Source organism: Dendrobates tinctorius, unplaced genomic scaffold (genome assembly GCF_039654945.1).
Source record: "Dendrobates tinctorius isolate UK_male_01 unplaced genomic scaffold, ASM3965494v1 ptg000348l, whole genome shotgun sequence".
Classification (NCBI taxonomy): domain Eukaryota; kingdom Metazoa; phylum Chordata; class Amphibia; order Anura; family Dendrobatidae; genus Dendrobates; species Dendrobates tinctorius.
Window position 1 is genome coordinate 746,904 of NW_027362014.1, and position 13,715 is coordinate 760,618.

The 13,715-nt window shown below is 57.3% G+C and overlaps 1 protein-coding gene across 1 annotated transcript in view; it reads right to left on the minus strand.

Moving 5' to 3' along the window:
* The window catches only part of SLCO1C1 (solute carrier organic anion transporter family member 1C1), a 245,412-nt gene extending 232,014 nt beyond the window's left edge, over positions 1-13,398 (minus strand). The window contains exon 1 of the mRNA XM_073562346.1: positions 13,364-13,398. The gene's annotated coding sequence lies outside the window, so the exon portion shown is untranslated. The remainder of the gene's footprint in view (positions 1-13,363) is intronic.
* Positions 13,399-13,715: the final 317 nt, after the last annotated feature.

The window sequence follows — 13,715 nt, forward strand, 5'->3', positions numbered from 1 at the left end:
TTCTTGGCGGCCCCTGCCCGGCTGTGGGGAGAGACAAAACAGTCCCTCCCTCCCTTTGATTTTGGAAGGCTGCTAGGCCATGTCTCTCTATCCAGAAAGACAGGTCCATTGTCCTCCCCTCTACCATGATCGATCTTTCTCCCCTTTGGAGGGCCTCCAGGAAACGGCGGTGCAAACCGCCGTCCCCGGAGCCCGGAGGCGAGGAGACCCCCCCGGAACCACCCCGACCCCATCCGCGGCGCCGCATAATTACGTTGGGGCCTCGCGGCTGGGGGGACAGAAGGGCCAGCCCTCCCACCACTACCACCACTTGTGCCAGCACCCTCATTCACTCTCCCGTTCACTCTTTTATTATTTCCACTCGCTCCGGCACTCACTCCAGCATTTACTGCCACATTCACACTCGGACTCACTCCCTCATCCATATCGCTCACATCACCATTTATGTCCTCAAACAGCTCTTCAAAAATATCTCCTATCTCACTCCCACTCTCACTTCCAGATAGACCACTATTTACATTAGCAGACTTGGTGTTGCAGTACCCCTGCCTGCCTGCTGGGGGCCCTGACTGGCCAGTGCTCTGCTCCTTGGAGCTGCTGGCACTGCTCCAACTCTTGTCCAGGAGTGCCGCTGCACCTTTAAATACCTCCGAGCAGCGCGCACTCAGTACGCCCTGCCCGAGCCTGGGAGCAGCAGCAGCTCCTGGGTTCTCTGGCTCCAATTTTTTTTCTTTTTGCGGTGTCTTTGCACTGAGGGCAGGGACGGCCACTGTCACCGCACCCTGCCCTCTGCTGTTCGCCCCCGCCGGCTTCCCAAGGAGCGCCAGAGCCCCCGCACCACCAGATGGAGGTAAGCGGGCTGGGGACCCCGACAACTCCCTACCGACTTTTGGGGGCACTATGCTGCTTGAGGGGGTAGGCGGGACAGGAGGCAGCGGGCCCGCCAAGGCCACGCCCCCCCCGCCGGCCGCAGCCACCCCGGGCAGAGCAGTGACCCCTTGCGAGGCCACGCCCCCCCAGGTGACGCGGGCACAGCGGGCAGGACAGCGGCCAAGGGGGACACGCCCCCCCGCATGCCGCTGCCTTTGCAGGCCGGGCAACACTTGGGGAGGCCACGCCCCCCTCACAGACCGTCACTGCGCCCCTGAACCCACCACTTGATGTTGGCAGGGCTGGCCACTCCCCCTCGTCGCCCAGCGGCGGCGGTGCCCCCAGCACGGACCCCTTTTTGGGTCTACACGCCGGGGACCCCGCTCTTGCCACGGGCGCCGTCAGAGGAGCTACCAGCCCCTTGCATTTTTTTAGCTGCTGCTTCACAGCAGCCTCCACGCCCTTTCTAGGTCTCTGGACCCCCATAAGTGGACCAGACTTAACGGACCCGTGCGTGGGGGATTCAGAGACCCCAGCACTCACAGCCGGAGGTGCGGTCCTGGCTGTACCCGTGCTGAGCGCCAGGCCAGCCCCCCTGCCACCGGGGACTGAGCCCGGACACCACTACTGCCAATACCGCCAGCGGCTGTTACACCACTGGCACCAGCACCGACCTCCATGTCGCTGCCTGAACCCTCACCACCAGATGTAACGGTAAGTTCCAGGCACACATCACTCTGCCCGCGCCCCCGCTGCGGACCCACCACAGGGCCCGAGCCGGGGTGGGCAGCGGGTTCCATACAGCGGGACAGAGGGGCCCCGGAAAGAGGGACAAACATAAGTTTGTCAGCCACGGTGTTTTTTGGCTTGCGCTTGTTTTTTTTCTTTTTCCTCTTTCCGGATGCCGCGTCCTCAGGGCAGACCTCATCCCCAAAGAGCAGTGTGCCAAACCGCTCTGGGGACTCGATCTGCCTCACCTGTTGTAGGACGAGGCAGCCCCCCTCACTACTACTGTCCCCACTCCCACCAGCCTCCTCCTCGCCCCCACTTTCCTCCGAGTAACTGGAGTCCGGTGGGAGAGCCACTTGCTCAGGGGCCACCCCGCTGCATGTTACCTGGGTGTTGTTGCTCACCAGGCCTTCAGGTGGGGCAGGCGTAGATGTTCCGCCATCCTCCTCCTCCTCCTCTTGGCCCTCCACCTGGCAGGGGCCTCCTGACCCCCCAGGAGACCCACCGGTCATGGCTCTAAACCGGTCATCGTTTTCCAGTTTTTCTGCGAAGGGGCCGCTCCCACTCAGGATAGCCGCCCGTATCTCCTCCAAGGCCCTGATAGCCCCCTTCAGCCTCTCCACCGTGGCGGAGACCTCAGCTCGTCTCGAGGCGGGGAGCCGGTTCTTAGCCACCGCTCGTGCTCCCCTTAACTCCTCCCGGAGTTTTCTCAGCTGTTTGGCGGCCTCCTCATATTCGCAGAGGTGCGCATGGATGCGGGAGGCGTAGATGGTAGATGGCTCTCCCTCAGCTCTGGAGCCCCAGATGTTGGGGGGCTCTGCCACTGCACCTCTGCTCTGGGCCGCCACTCCTCCGGGAGGAGGAGCCGCCACGGTACCAGCTTCGGGGGGCCCGGTGTCCCGGGGCTCCTGCGACCGCCTCTCTCCTGGCTCCATCTCTTCCCCATCTCCCTGGGACTGGCTGGCTGCACCCTGGCCTCCGGATGGTGCTGAGGTCCCCCACCCCCAGCTGGCTTGCCGGGGGATGGGAGCCAGGGGCACAGCCCCGGCGCTCAGTCCCAGGGAAAGTCCTCTTTCCTGGGAAGGGGGCAGATGGAAAGTCCTTGCAGGAAAAAACCTCCCTTCCCAGGAGCTTAGCAAGACCCTAGCCTGCAGATGCTCAGCACAGATGCTCCTCCTCTTCCTGGGCGTGCTCTATCCTCCAGTCACCTCCAGAGCTGCACTCACTATTCTGCTGTTACATTGTGTCTTATCCTCCAGTCACCCCCAGAGCTGCACTCACTATTCTGCTGTTACATTGTGTCTTATCCTCCAACTCTTTTATTTTACAAAATTATCAAAATTACACTCAGAAACAAAGCACAATACATAAACTAAAGAAAACCAACATAGACAGACATAAAATGTGCAAAACATGCGCAAACAACTGAAAGTCCAAATCCTTTCCTTGTCCCCCACTGAGCTCGGCAGCTTAGGGTCCCCCAGCAGGAATCCACTTAAAAGAGAATACAAAGAAACATAAACCCCTCTCCCCACTCTCACTCCATTCACCCCCATTCACCCCCATTCACACCTCACCGATTTTACTAGTTTACTATTTACAATTTTACTATTTACAAAAACCAAACGAAAATAACCCTTTCCTGGCCCTCCGCCTTGAAAAAAACAAGAACTCTGCCACTTTGGCCGACAAACCTTACCTCCTATTACACAGCAAAGATTTTTTTTTTTTTTTTTTTTTTTTTTTTTTTTTTCCTCTCCCACACATGGCAACAAGTTCGCAGCCTTTTTTTCCCACCACCTTGCACCGCAGGTCCTACAAGTTTGTAGCCTTGTCACTGCAAAATCTGGTCCACGAAAGTTTATGGCCTTTTGATTCCACACGAAAACTATTTCCAGGGTCCGCAGAGTCTACTTCTCCTGCCCTGCTCCTCTGCTCCTTCATGTTGCTCTTGGCATCCGGTCATCCATCCACCACCCCCCATGCACCCCCCTCCCAACCTGACTACACCCCATCCACACATTCTAACTAAAAAAACAAAAAAAACGTGTGTTATATGTTTTTCCTTTTACCAAAGCACAACCAAAAGACATTTTCCAAAACTCTCAATACCATCCCATCTACTTACGCATTAATATACAAACTAAACACAGCATTTACATACCCAAGGCCCAAGTTTGGCACCTGTAAGCCCAATATCCATTATATGTCCTGTTTTTAAAACAAAAAGCTAAGGTGGCATGCACCAGCCCACCACCAGGAAAACGGGGTTCTAGAGGCTCCATCCCTCACTAACACATTCATCCTATCCCTCAAGAACTAAGACTGTCCCTACTTCTGTCCCTAAAAAAAAGAAACCTGTCCCTATCTGTCCCTACCTGCCCCTACTCTACCTAACTTATCATAACTAACTCTCTATCTGTCCCTCAGTGCCTGTCCCTCCCTGTCCCTATCTGCCCCTACTTCTGTCCCTAACACACCCAGTGAAACTTATGCTATCCCTACCCTCATTCACACGGAGCTAGCTCTCCCTTGAGTGCGTTTTTAAAAGGAGAGGCCTCTCCAAAGCCAAGAGGCCTTCCTCACACCCAACCTTTCGAACTCCAAAGAACGGACCTTCACCAGGTCACCCAAGATGTTTCCTACCACCTCATCCCTTGGGAGGGTTTTTTTCCGCGTCGTAACTAGGCACCGTGCATTCCAAGTGTGGAACCTAACCGCTGCACTGACTAGGAATAAAGTGCACGGGTCCCGGCCACCCAGGGATCTGAACGCTCCATAGGCCCATTCAGTGTAGGAGAGGGACGCCAGCCGCGGCCAACGTATGGAGGCACCCACCCTGTTGTAAACCTCTGCATTAAAGGGACAATGAAGCAGGAAGTGCTCCATGCTTTCCAGCACGTCGCCACACTCCTCACGAGGGCAACCCCGGTCATCGGAGTTCCTGCACTTCAAGTTGTCCCTTACATACAGCCTCCCGTGGAAGCAACGCCAGGTCAAGTCCCAAAACTTCATGGGGATCCGCTTAGAATTTAAAAGCCCCAGCCCGACCTCCAGATCCCGGCCTGGGCAATCCTTAAGGGCCAGGGGCTTCTGGAAATGGGTCAACAGGACCCTCCTGTCAAGGCACTGCCTCGACATGGTCCTGATTTCCCACATTCCCAGACCCCACCGGCGGATCACCTTCAGAACCGGGGTAGCGTAAGCCGGAAGATGCCCATGAGGTGTGCGTAGGTCCTTCACCCGCCCTCCTGTCTCCCATTCCTGGAAGAAAGGCCAAAGCCAACCCTTGCAGGAGACTACCCACGGAGGAGCCCTCTCTAGCCAGAGGTTAGAGATGTTAGTCTTAAGAAAGGTGTTTACTAGAAACACCACCGGGTTGACCATACCCAACCCGCCTAGTCTCCTCGTACGGTATGTAACCTCCCTCTTGATTAGGTTAAGCCTATTCCCCCATAACAATTGGAAGAACAGGCTATAGACCCGCGTCCAGAGAGGTTCCGGCAAGATGCACACACTGCCCAGGTATATCAATAAAGGTAGCAGATAGCCTTTAGCCAGGGCAACCCTTTCCCTCAGGGTTAAAGACCAACCCTTCCATTGGTCCACCTTTTGGGCGGCGATCTTAAGTCTGCCCTCCCAATTTTGCTGGGGGTAGTCCCCGGGGCCAAATTCGATGCCTAGAATTTTGGCGGTGGCCTGGGGCCCTGGAAGGGTGTCCGGGAGATCAAAACTAGGATCTCCCCCTCCCAGCCAGAGACTTTCACACTTATCCCGGTTGATCATGGACCCGGATGCCTCCGAGTAGCGCACTACCTCCGACATGACCCAGTCCGCCTCCCCTCTCGAGGATACGAACAGGGAAACATCATCGGCGTACGCCACCACCCTCAGAGAGGAGCCAGAGCCCGCCCGGTCCATCCCGATTCCCGCCAACGGTCCACGATCTACCCTCCTTAAGAAGGGATCGATCGCGAACACGTATAAAAGCGGGCTCAGCGGACAGCCCTGACGGACCCCAGAACCCACCTCAAAAGGACGACCTGACCAACCATTCACCAGCGGAAAAGTCTCAGCCCCTTGGTACAAGATCTCTAACCATTTTACAAACCTCCCAGGCAGACCATACCTCAAAAGGACGGACCAGAGGTACTCGTGGTTGACCTGGTCAAAGGCTTTCGCTTGATCTAATGACAGCAAGTACCCCTTCCAGTGACCTGCCCTACCCTGCTCCACTGCCTCTCGGACACCGAGCACAGCACTAAAAGTACTGCGGCCTGGAACAGAGCAATGCTGGGCCCCTGAAAGGAGCCGGGGTGCAAACTTCACCAGCCGATTAAACAGCACCTTGGCCAGAACCTTCCGGTCCGTATCGAGAAGCGCTATGGGACGCCAGTTCTCGATTCGGGACGGATCCTTACCCTTTGACAGAATAATGAGGGCTGACTTCCTCATTGAGCCGGGAAGAGTGCCCGAGGAGAGACACTCATTAAAGACCCCTGTCAAGAGGGGGACCAAGGAGTCCCTAAAAGTCTTATAGAACTCAGATGTTAAGCCATCCGGACCTGGCGATTTCTTGAGCCGAAGCCCATCAATGGCCAGTCTCACTTCCTCTTCCCTGATTTCTTCTGCCAAAACACCAAGAGAGGGGTCACCCCCTGGCTCAGGGATGGCTTCAGCCAGGAAAGCCGACATCCTGTCCCGATCCAGATCCTTCTTTTCCAAGAGGTGTGAGTAGAAGGATCTGACCACCTCCAGGATCCCTGATTTGGATCTGTTCAGGGACCCCGTACTGTCGATCAGTCCTGTCACCATCTTACAATTCACTGACATCTTACAGTTTCTGTAAGGGTCGGGCGAGCGGTACTTCCCGAAGTCCCTCTCAAAAACCAAAGATGTGTGCCTATCATACTGACACCTCTTGAGCAAAGATTTCACTCTGGAGATTTCCTCTCGGTCACCTCCAGTCGAGACAAGCTGCTCGAGTTTCCTCCCCAGAGCCTGGTACAAGCGGTGCCTGTTCAGACTCCTGAGGCTCGAGAGCTGACGGAAGAGCCCCGCCACCCGCTTTTTGAAGATCTCCCACCACTCTGACTTACTACTACAGAGATCCAACAGCGGTACCTGGCTCTGAAGAAAATCCTCGAAGGATTGTCTCACCTCCGCTTCTTCCAGCAGGGACGAATTGAGCTTCCACAGCCCTCTTCCCATCCGAGGAGTCTCTGCAACATTCAGAGAAAAGAAAATTAAACAGTGATCGGAGAACTCCACCTCAACGGCGGACACAGCAGAAAAGATGGCGTCCTCCTTCAAAAAAAACCTGTCTATTCTAGACCTACAGCTACCCCTATGGTAGGTGAAACCTCCGTGACCTGGGGTGTGCCGGATGTGGGCATCCACCAGGCGAGCTTCACTGGCTATGCTATTCAACGCGACGCTATCATAAGCCAGGCGATCTCCGGGACCCCCCCGGTCACGGGACCTCGTAATGGTGTTGAAGTCCCCACCGAAGACCACCTGTCGGCTCGTAAAAAGAAAGGGCTTGATCCTCAGGAAGAGACATTTGCGGTCCCACTTGGACTGCGGGCCGTAGATGTTGATGAGCCGGAGCTCTTGTCCCCTCATGAAGACATCTAGGATCAGGCACCTCCCCATTTCCAACTCAGTAACCCGTCGGCATTCAACTGCTGCAGTCTTAAAAAGGACTGCCACCCCGCTATACGGCTCGGCCGCAAGAGACCAGTATGAGGGCCCGCACCTCCACTCCCTCCGTGATTTATAGATGGCCCCCATGTCTGTTAGTCTGGTCTCTTGCAAGAATAAAATTTCTGCCTCAATCCGGGAGAAAAAATCAAAGGCCGTGAAGCGAGCCGCATCTGACTTAATGCTGGCGACATTAATAGACGCCAGCGTCAACGGGGCGAGTTCAGCCATCATGGGTGATCGAGTTGGATGGCCAATTTCTTCCCTACCCCGCTATTACCTCCTCCTGGGGAGGGGTCAGACACCTTCCTTTTCAGGGAAGCTCCCGACGTGTCCATCCCACCCCCCCCGGTGTCCTCGCCCCCGGGTTCCAGGTCTGTCCCCCCCTCAGGAGGAGCAATGCCCCCTGAGGAACGGACTCCGCCATCCCCCGAAGGACCCTCCGGTGTTACCCCCGGCCCAGTACCCTCGTCTTGCGGTTCATCATCTGAACCCCCGAGGGCGCTGAACCGGTTGGAGAGTCTGATCAGAGGGGGGTCAGCGGGCCCTTCCGTATGCACCCTTGTAGTCGGGGGCGGGGGGGACTTTGAAGGCTTGTCAGCCTTCCTCCCCACCGCTTTGCGCTTGGCACGCCTGGTTTTGCCACCTGGTGCTGTAGGCTGCTCTTGGACATCCTCATCAACACTTTCATACTGAGAGGAATTGTCCGAGTCAGCCGCTTTCTCCTCTCTCTCCATCCTCCTGATCTCCTCACTCACCGCACTCTCCCCCAGGGCCTCAGAGGCTTTGGCCACGGGCCTGGAGGGAGGAGCAGGCATCACCCCGGTTGCCCAAGGCTCCACCTGTCCCTTACCTCCCTGGCGTTTTTCCTGCCTCCGCTGGTACGCGGGGCCCCTTGCAGCATTGCCCTTCCTCACTGGCCCCTCAGCCCTTCCCCCTTCGCCACCACCTGCCACAGCAGAAGCAGCGCCACCGGGGGTTGCCCCCCCGCGGTCTCCCCTCACCGGGCCTGTGGCGGCATTAGAGAAAGAGCGAGGGCAGCGGCTGAGAGGGTGACCCAGGTCACCACACAGGTGGCACCGAATGTCTTTGCACAAGGCAGCCAGGTGACCTACCCCACCACACAACGCGCACTTCTGCACCTTGCAGTTGGCGCTGAAGTGGGTGGGGTCGCCGCACTTGTGGCAGACCTTCGGTTGCCCCTGGTAGAAGACCAGGATCCTGTCCCTTCCCAGGAACGCCGAGGAAGGGATGTGGGTGACCGTGCCGCCGGAAACCTTCAATTTGACCATGAAGGTCCAGCCCCCCGACCAGATGCCAAACTCGTCCCTGTTCTTTTTTGGGACCTCGGTGACCTCCCCGTAACGGGAAAGCCACGTCATGATGTCCACGCCTGCGAGTGACTCGTTACATGTAACCACGGTCACTCGCTTGACGGAATTTTGGCGAGACACCGCTTGAGCCACGAAGTCTCGCCATCCGGGCTCTTCTCGCACCAGCTCGTAGTTTGACCAGAAGAGCTCAAGCCCCTCTGGCCGCACGAAGCTGACGTCGAAGAAGCGGGACGCCGAAGGGTGTATCAGGGCAAAGATGTCATTCGCCCCGAAGCCCATCTTAAGGAGGAGCTCCACCACCTTGCTCCTAGGTGGACAAGCTTCACTGCCCCCCCACCTAAGACGGACCACATTCCTTCTTGGCGGCCCCTGCCCGGCTGTGGGGAGAGACCAAACAGTCCCTCCCTCCCTTTGATTTTGGAAGGCTGCTAGGCCATGTCTCTCTATCCAGAAAGACAGGTCCACTGTCCTCCCCTCTACCATGATCGATCTTTCTCCCCTTTGGAGGGCCTCCAGGAAACGGCGGTGCAAACCGCCGTCCCCGGAGCCCGGAGGCGAGGAGACCCCCCCGGAACCACCCCGACCCCCAGCCGCGACCCCCGCATAATTACGTTGGGGCCTCGCGGCTGGGGGGGCAGACGGGCCAGCCCTCCCACCACTACCACCACTTGTGCCAGCACCCTCATTCACTCTCCCGTTCACTCTTTTATTATTTCCACTCGCTCCGGCACTCACTCCAGCATTTACTGCCACATTCACACTCGCACTCACTCCCTCATCCATATCGCTCACATCACCATTTATGTCCTCAAACAGCTCTTCAAAAATATCTCCTATCTCACTCCCACTCTCACTTCCAGATAGACCACTATTTACATTAGCAGACTTGGTGTTGCAGTACCCCTGCCTGCCTGCTGGGGGCCCTGACTGGCCAGTGCTCTGCTCCTTGGAGCTGCTGGCACTGCTCCAACTCTTGTCCAGGAGTGCCGCTGCCCCTTTAAATACCTCCGAGCAGAGCGCACTCAGTACGCCCTGCCCGAGCCTGGGAGCAGCAGCAGCTCCTGGGTTCTCTGGCTCCACTTTTTTTCCTTTTTGCGGTGTCTTTGCACTGAGGACAGGGACGGCCACTGCCACCGCACCCTGCCCTCTGCTGTTCGCCCCCGCCGGCTTCCCAAGGAGCGCCAGAGCCCCCGCACCACCAGATGGAGGTAAGGGGGCTGGGGACCCCGACAACTCCCTACCGACTTTTGGGGGCACTATGCTGCTTGAGGGGGTAGGCGGGACAGGAGGCAGTGGGCCCGCCAAGGCCACGCCCCCCCGCCGGCCGCAGCCACCCCGGGCAGAGCAGTGACCCCTTGCGAGGCCACGCCCTCCCCAGGTGACGCGGGCACAGCGGGCGGGACAGCGGCCGAGGAGGACACGCCCCCCTCGCATGCCGCAGCCTTTGCAGGCTGGGCAACACTCAGGGAGGCCACGCCCCCCTCACGGACTGTCACTGCGCCCCTGAACCCACCACTTGATGTTGGCAGGGCTGGCCACTCCCCCTCATCGCCCAGCGGCGGCGGTGCCCCCAGCACGGACCCCTTTTTGGGTCTACGCGCCGGGGACCCCGCTCTTGCCACGGGCGCCGTCAGAGGAGCTACCAGCCCCTTGCATTTTTTTAGCTGCTGCTTCACAGCAGCCTCCACGCCCTTTCTAGGTCTCTGGACCCCCATAAGTGGACCAGACTTAACGGACCCGTGCGTGGGGGATCCAGAGACCCCAGCACTCACCGCCGGAGGTGCGGTCCTGGCTGTACCCGTGCTGAGCGCCAGGCCAGCCCCCCCTGCCACCGGGGACTGAGCCCGGACACCACTACTGCCAATACCGCCAGCGGCTGTTACACCACTGGCACCAGCACCGACCTCCATGTCGCTGCCTGAACCCTCACCGCCACCACCAGATGTGACGGTAAGGTCCAGGCACACATCACTCTCCCCGCGCCCCCGCTGCGGACCCACCACAGGGCCCGAGCCGGGGTGGGCAGCGGGTTCCATACAGCGGGACAGAGGGGCCCCGGAAAGAGGGACAAACATAAGTTTGTCAGCCATGGTGTTTTTTGGCTTGCGCTTGTTTTTTTTCTTTTTCCTCTTTCCGGTTGCCCCGTCCTCAGGGCAGACCTCATCCCCAAAGAGCAGTGTGCCAAACCGCTCTGGGGACTCGATCTGCCTCACCTGTTGTAGGACGAGGCAGCCCCCCTCACTACTACTGTCCCCACTCCCACCAGCCTCCCCCTCGCCCCCACTTTCCTCCGAGTAACTGGAGTCCGGTGGGAGAGCCACTTGCTCAGGGGCCACCCCGCTGCATGTTACCTGGGTGTTGTTGCTCACCAGGCCTTCAGGTGGGGCAGGCGTAGATGTTCCGCCATCCTCCTCTTCGTGCTCCACCTGGCAGGGGCCTCCCGACCCCCCAGGAGACCCTCCGGTCATGGCTCTAAACCGGTCATCATTTTTCAGTTTCTCTGCAAAGGGGCCGCTCCCACTCAGGATAGCCGCCCGTATCTCCTCCAAGGCCCTGATAGCCCCCTTCAGCCTCTCCACCGTGGCGGAGACCTCAGCTCGTCTCGAGGCGGGGAGCCGGTTCTTAGCCACCGCTCGTGCTCCCCTTAACTCCTCCCGGAGTTTTCTCAGCTGTTTGGCGGCCTCCTCATATTCGCAGAGGTGCGCATGGATGCGGGAGGCGTAGATGGCGGATGGCTCTCCCTCAGCTCTGGTGCCCCAGATGTTGGGGGACTCTGCCACTGCACCTCTGCTCTGGGCCGCCACTCCTCCGGGAGGAGGAGCCGCCACGGTACCAGCTTCGGGGGGTCCGGTGTCCCGGGGCTCCTGGGTCCTGCGACCCCCTCTCTCCTGGCTCCGTCTCTTCCCCATCTCTCTGGGACTGGCTGGCTGCACCCTGGCCTCTGGATGGTGCTGAGGCCCCCCACCCCCAGCTGGCTTGCCGGAGGGTGGGAGCCAGGGGCACAGCCCCGGCGCTCAGTCCCAGGGAAAGTCCTCTTTCCTGGGAAGGGGGCAGATGGAAAGTCCTTGCAGGAAAAAACCTCCCTTCCCAGGAGCTTAGCAAGGCCCTAGCCTGCAGATGCTCAGCACAGATGCTCCTCCTCTTCCTGGGCGTGCTCTATCCTCCAGTCACCTCCAGAGCTGCACTCACTATTCTGCTGTTACATTGTGTCTTATCCTCCAGTCACCCCCAGAGCTGCACTCACTATTCTGCTGTTACATTGTGTCTTATCCTCCAGTCACCCCCAGAGCTGCGGTCACGATTCTGCTGTTACATCATGTCTTATCCTCCAGTCACCTCCAGAGCTGCACTCACTATTCTGCTGTTACATCATGTCTTATCCTCCAGTCACCTCCAGAGCTGCACTCACTATTCTGCTGTTACATCGTGTCTTATCCTCCAGTAACCTCCAGAGCTGCAGTCACTATTCTGCTGTTACATCATGTCTTATCCTCCAGTCACCCCCAGAGCTGCACTCACTATTCTGCTGTTACATTGTGTTTTATCCTCCAGTCACCCCCAGAGCTGCGGTCACAGTGCACCATCCCGAGCACTCACTGAGTGGGTGTCCGGGGTCTGCGGTGCTCTATTTATCTGGGCACAGTGTGTCACTCTCCTGGCACTACGTGGCCGTACAGCCTTATGTGGGTGACACTTACGCCCTCGGGCTCTAGGTGGCGCTCTGCGGGCTGCGTTTGGCACGTGATCACACTGTGCACATTCTGAGATATTTGCAGCACTAAGATCCAGCGATCACAGGTTATTTGCCAAAATTAGAGTCAATTATTAAGAAGAAAAGAGAAAAGTATCCTGTACAGCGTGGGGTTAACTGCAAATCCATCACCACACTCAGTGTTCATGATACAGTCGCGACTATGACGAGCGCCGCGATCACTCACCACCGATGTCACCTCAATCATAGGGAAGCCCAGTAATCACAATCCAATAAACTTCCCTGAGCCTGGAGCGAGGTATGGATGACACCAGTACTGTATGCAGTATACACTAGAGCACTGCGGCGCCACAGAGGCACTGCGCCTCACCCAGATGAGGAGGGAGCACCACCCAGGACTCTGACACCTGCACCCAGCAGGGCACCCTGGTCGCACCCTAAGAGTATGTGCACACGGTGCAGATTTTCATGCGTTTCCGCAGCGTTTTTGGACGCACAGAATTGCCTCAAATCCGCAGTATGTTGTGCACACAATGTAAATGGGAAATCCAAATACGCTGTGCGCACGCTGCGGAAAAAACGCGCGGATTTGCAGTGTTTTGTTTTCCGCAGCATGGCAATTCTTTGTGCGGATCTGCAGTGTTTCTGCACCCATTGACTTGCATTGAGTCGGGCACCTCTGCAGCAAAACCACAAGTCTAAAAAAGATCTGCGGTTTTGCTTCGGATGAAACGCTGCAGATTGGGAGGAGGGAAGAGTGTGGGCAGTGACTGCGTGTATGGTGTGTGCGGGCTATGTGTATGTGCGGGGGGTCTGCCGGGGCTGTGTGTCTGTGCGCGTGTGCATGTGTATGCAGGTATCGTACGATGGGACTACTAGTCCCATCCGGCTATGCCTGCTACAGTGACAGTGATTGACACATTAGAAAATGAAGGGACAGTAGTAGTGTCATCATCCTGCTAATGTGTTGAATGTAAAAAAACAAAACACATACACACATATAGTTCATACTTACCATTTACTGCTAATCCCCGAAGCCATTGATCACCTGAAAAAAAAAATAAAAAAATAAACCAACAATATAATCCCTGTGTCCAACGTAATCCCATTAATACGATTGTCCCCCGACGATCTTCTGCGGAGAGCTGGGGCTCCAGTGATAAAATGACGGAGATAATCCTCCACATTTTATCACACCCCCCCGACAGGTCACCTGAATTCACCTGCCACTTTGCGGCACTACAGCGTGAGAATTTTCTCACGCTGTATTGCCATAAAGCGAGCGGCTTATCTCCAATGACACACTGCTGGAGGGTTATCTCCAGTCAGTGTGTCATCGGAGGCCTATAGAGAGGTCACATCTGATG